Genomic DNA, 6,063 nt, shown 5'->3' on the forward strand with positions numbered 1-6,063 from the left:
GTTTTTGTGTGTAAACAAAAAAACATCCTAAATGTGTCACTTCTGGTTGGCGGCCATCTTGATCTGATCCAGATGACAGCAGGCAGCGTTCTCACAGACATTCAACCAACTTCCTCCACATGTTCCTTCCTGTTCAGGCTGGAAACAGTTTTTAAACTACCTTCATAGTTTGGAAGGAGTTTGTCAAAGTTTTCGTCCCCATCAGGCTGTTTGTAGCGAACAAAGCAAAACAAACTGAGCAAAATGTAAATGCAAGTTAGGTTTATTGAGGAAAGTTGAAATAGAAGCAAAAAAAGATGAAGATTGGAGAAGAAAAACAAATAAAATGCTAAGTAAACATAAAAAGAAACTGAAGACAGATGAAGCTGCACATCAGTGGATCACGTCTGTAGATGTACTGATTATGATGCATTTCATCCTCAGCACAGCAGATCTGATCGTCGCTTCATTCAGTTGCAAATGGAACTGAAAACATGGAAATATTAACAATATCGTTTCAGCAGAATGCATTTTAGACATCAGAAAGTGAAATATCACCAGTTCTAAAGCTGCAACAAGGCCTCTGGAGAGTCAAGGCTGGTTTTCTGTCTTTGGTGTAAAAATTAAATATATTCTTTCTAAGTAAATGCAGAAAGACCCAGGCTAGGATTCAAACCCAGGACCTTGTTGCTGCAAGGCATTAGTGCTACTGACTGTGTTACTGAGCTGGACTGGAACATTAAAGCGGATGAGGGAAAATTTTTAACCAGACTACAGAGTTTGGACAAAACCTACTCCACAGGATCGCCATGGCAACCAAACTCCGAGTCTTGATATTTTATTATGGGATGCTAACTTTTTTTATTTAAAAAAGAAAGAAAGAAATTCGAGGAATCAAAAAACAGGAATAAACAAATTAATAAATAAAATAAATACATATAAAAAACAAAAAATGAATGAAAATGAAAAATAAAAAAGGAAACCTTGGAAATATGGATGAATTGAGAATCCTAAAAAGATTATTTCACCTAATTCATTTCCTAATTGAAAAGCTGGGTTTGTTAATCAGGTTAAAAACATGGTAAATTAAGCTGCTACTAATGGAGTTTCTTCAAGATAAAGAAAAGGAAATTTAAATCAGCTGAATAAAACAAATGTGACATTAATGCTTTTCAATGTTGTTCTTGAATTTTAGAAATATTTTAGTGAAATTAGACCATAAACTCACTTTAACATAGATATATCACATCCAGGTACTTGTAGGTCCCAACACAGGGATCTCCGAACACAGAGTTGCTGGCTAAGACATTGCACGTTGATCTCCCCTCGCATCTGTGGATTCACATCAAGGTCAGTTTCCTAGAAATTGTGATTTGCCGTTTCTTGGATTTGTTAATTAATATCCAGTTAGAAAACCCTTTAGGAAAGATTGAAGCTCTGTACTTCTGAAACACGGATTCTGCCCTTGTAGCACAATTAGTGTTCTTCGTCTGCTCTGCAGGTATCCCAACGGAGCACGTCATCCGATTGCTGCGTCCGTATGTAGCACTGATCACAAATATATCCTCATGCGCTGTTGGAAGACAGAAGACGAAATGTTGGAAATCTGAAAGTATTCATGGTGTAATGCTCCAGAACAACCAGTAAAACCAGTGACCTTACCACACGATAAGTGAGCCTCTGATCCCTCACATGCCACAACAGTTTTTATTCCTCCAAATGACCTTGGTTCTGTTATATGAGAGATTCAGATCATATTAATATCAATACACTGAAAAGTTCAGCTATCCATGACCTAAAGCAAAATTTATGTTTCATAATTTTAGATTAAATAATCTTGTGTTCATACTAAAACTTGCAAAACTAACTTTTCGGCTTTTGAAAACCACGTCCAGCCTGTTAATAAAACAACAAAAAACCAAAATGAATCACACATTTTTACTTAAAAATTAAGTAAGTAAGTAAGTTTAAAATCTGGTTAAAATTTGAATGACAAGAAAACTATAATTGCTAAATAAAACCAGTAAAATAATGTTTTTAACAACAGATATTCAAACCACAAAGAGAAGAGAAGGTTTTCACTCACATTGATTTCCAGGACGAATCCACAAAGGAACAAAGTAAAAAGGACGAATTTCATCTGTATGAAAATAGGAAACATTCAGTTACTCTGAGATATGACTGAGAAAAACTCAATGATTTGCTGAAATATTTTCAACAATCTGCTGAACTAAATGGCACAGTTGAATTAATAAATATGGACATAAAGTTTTTTGCAAGACTTAATCTTACTATTAATTTTCCAGTTTTAAGTCAAATCTTACCTTGTTGTGATGAAGAATCCAAGCAGCAGCAGCAGCAGGACTCACTAGCAGCAGTGTGCCTTCAACCAGGGAATGGAGGGTTTATAAACCTTCACTGATGATCTGACAGAGGAACAAAATGTCTTTATCCAGGCAACAATTCAGCCTGTTGAGTTTTTCTGACCAGAAGTTCAGGTTGGTGATGGGTGTGTCACACCTGAAGCCTTTTCTCCTCATTCTTGTTGATAAATCACTGATCATCTCTTTATAGCCCCCAGCCCAGCTAGCAGGTACACCAGACTGAAAATGTTGGGATGGAAAAACCCAGTTGGGTTTTAGTTACTGGCTGCAGCAGCCAGGTGGGATTTTCTGTTAACAAAGATTCTTGGCCTTGATGTGGATCGTGATTCTGTCAGCCGTCTCCATCTGCTCTCTGGTTTTATACAGGAATCATAAACCATTAATGTCTTTATCTGCTCTATGAAATCCCAGTTATTTTACTCTTGGATGAGTTCAATATTTAAAACCTTACTAATATCTCTGGAAACATGTTGGAGCTAACGATTCCTTCTGAATTTGCTTTTTCTCAGTTTTGTCAGATTGTGGACAAATTTCAGTGTCATGCAAAGTTGATTCCAGTAACTACAAAATGCTGTTTTAAATGATGAATTAATTTCAATCCTCTCTATAGATTTTGTTGAAATATAGCTTTATTTATCATGCCATGATGTAAATACATTTAGGAAGAGAGAAGAAATAAATCTTTGCTATTTGAGTCTGGAAATGGTCACCAAGTCGTTTCTAAGGCCTTGGGATTCTGGAAAAGCACAGAGAGAAAATTATCTGTAAATGTGATGTGGATGTTTCTGCACCAGAGTCTGTGCTGCTTTGTCTGGGACTGGAGGTTCATGTTTATGTTTATGAATATTTATGTTGAATGAGATCCCCATAAGCATCAGCAACATGCTATAAACTACAAACGGATTAAGATTTAGGCATAAATATCTTGTATGAATGGTGTGATATCTAATGATAAGAGCTTCTTCTCAAAGATAAAATGTTTAAGGCAAACATTTCAGGGAGAATAAGAACAGTTTTGTTTAGCAACAGCATAAAATCCAACTGGTTTTTCCAAACTAACACCTTAAGCCTGACGTTAACATTCTGACAACCAGGAAACAGCAGAAGGTTAAATAAGCTCTAATAATCAGAAATGAAGAAAAGCTGGACTGTGTTGTTTTGCACATTTTTTAAAAATGTTTTTCTTTGGCTAATGACTTCATTAGTCAAAGAAAAACTCATTAGTCATTGTTTAAAGGCTCTTGAACAATGCAAAGGTATTTACAGACCCTCTGCCAAAACACGAAGCACAATCCTGAGTTTTTGCCTTTAGCAAAACTAGCAAGCGAGTCTCTTCTTGACTTTAAAGAAATAACATTTAAATACCCAGAGTATTTTGTCCTCTGCAGTTGTTCTTATAATAAAAGTGCAACAGGTTGCCTCAAATGAACCAACTGTTTCTTGATTCCAAATTATTTGCAAATCGCAGATCTGTTGTCAAATTAAGTCTTTTCAAACAAATTCTTGAGAAATTTACTTACAAGTAATTAGTGATTTTTTTTTTACAACATTATATTTTAGAAGTTTTTAACAATGTGTTTTTAGCAACTGTCAGCTGACAGAGGTTTTGTGGTTTTGAATTTAATTGCTGTCTTTAAGACAGAGGCATTGTCAAGTTTTAATTACAAGAATAACGCAGCTTTAGGTTCACATCTTATTTGGTAGAACAAACTTTATGTGTCAAACTTTGTGGGTTTTTCTCTGTGCTTTTTCAGTCTGGGGTCCCATAATGTTGAGCTTCACATTCTGTCTACAGTATATCTGCTACCCTGTGGTTCTGTTCCTGGAAATGTGGAATTTCTTTCTGATGCCTTGCAGATTTAACTTCCTCTTAAAAAGAGAAATGTTTTTTCACATTTCTTGATAACATGAAGGCCTGAATGGCTTTGACCTTTTTTACATTTAATGATTAAAAACTACGCCATCTTGTGGTTTAATTTTATTGCTCTTTTGTATTGTTGTTAATGCCTGTGGTGTCGTTTTGTATTTACCACACAGGTCAGATTAGTGAACAGCAGAGAGCATGCAAAGCTTTTAGCTCCATGACCGACTTGGTCAGTGATGCGTTTTGAGACTTTTCTTTGAACATATCAGATGTTTGGTTTCCGGTTGAGTTTATCATTAGAAATGAGTTTTTATGAACTATTTCAATATTCACACCAACTTTTTGTATTTGAATTTCTGTATTTGATTGAAAGTTTCCCAAATAACATTATTTATGTTTGGTTCAAGAACAGTTTATTTTCATCAAACGATTAAGTTTGTTAATTTCTTTAGTTATATTATTTAACAGGTGATGAAAATGATCACACTGCTGGCATTAACTTTAATCCCACTCCATCTCTATATGCCAATTTAATAATTATTTTTCTACTTCCTGTAAGGCCTAACCTATCAGAGGCCTTCTCTCCATATAATATATAACATATTTAAATAGATATATAAACCACATATTATACATAAATATGGGTTTATCACACACTGAATGTTCACATACAGAATGTCATATGGATGCATCAATTTAAAAATTGGGGTTGATATTAATCCCAAATGTTAATATTGCTGTTATGGTGATTAGCATGCATCATTTCTCATTAATATTTTCCTACCATATCAACCCCATGACAACTCAACCACTGACATGGCTACTCTGCTTCGGTCAAACATCCCACAATGCACTGCATCGCCATCACATGACCAAACAAATACCACATGACCAACCTCATCAGCCCAAAGGCAGCAAGATGGAAATAAATAATAATTCCTGCTGGAGGCTGGCGTCTCCAGGGTCATAGATAAACATCCATTATTAATATCAAATTAGTTTCAGTTATGAGACAGATTTTGGTGTTAATGCTGATATATTGAGTAATTAATAATCCGTTTAGTTATCTGTCATACTTTTGCATTTCATCCTTCTGTTTGTCCATTCAACCATCATTCCCTTCATCTGTTTATGCATCCATCCACTCATCCATCCACTCATCCATCCATCATTCCTTCCTCTGGTTGTTCCTGATTACATCTTTAATTACTGAACTCTGCAAAAAAAAAAAAATCCTCTTAAAATTCTGCGATTGTTTTGTTTGTCCTGTTAAGAATCCGAATCATCATCAAAAATATTTTGCTCTCTGAATCAGAAACAAGTAAGCTCTACTGACATCAGGCCACAGTCAGCAGAACCCACTCAGCACTGTCCTGATGGAGAAAACAGGATGCGTTCAAGAACAGCTGATCCAAACAGAGAGTTCTCTACATCATCACAACGGCTGGTAACCATGGAACCAACTGGACAACAACAACTGCACACTGCCGCACAACAAACAGATAAACTACTGCTTGGATATCTGAAATCTGACATGGAAAGAGACCAGACTAGTTCTACACCTGTTGTATACCAGAATGCATCCGGCCCCCGACATTAAAATGCTGTAGAACCCCTCTGCTAACAAGACAAAAGAATACCAGAACTGAAAAATAAAGATTTATTTCCTGTCTAAAGCAACATCCAGCTGAATATTCATGCACCATTAAGTCACTTAAACTTTACTTTACCAACCATCACATCAAATATTGATGATTGATTTGGTTTGATTTCTTCCTGGAGCCTAACACTTGGGTGGGTCCAAACGAGACAACGCCAACACATCATGATCTGTTG

This window comes from Xiphophorus maculatus, chromosome 1 (genome assembly GCF_002775205.1).
Source record: "Xiphophorus maculatus strain JP 163 A chromosome 1, X_maculatus-5.0-male, whole genome shotgun sequence".
In the NCBI taxonomy this organism is placed as follows: domain Eukaryota; kingdom Metazoa; phylum Chordata; class Actinopteri; order Cyprinodontiformes; family Poeciliidae; genus Xiphophorus; species Xiphophorus maculatus.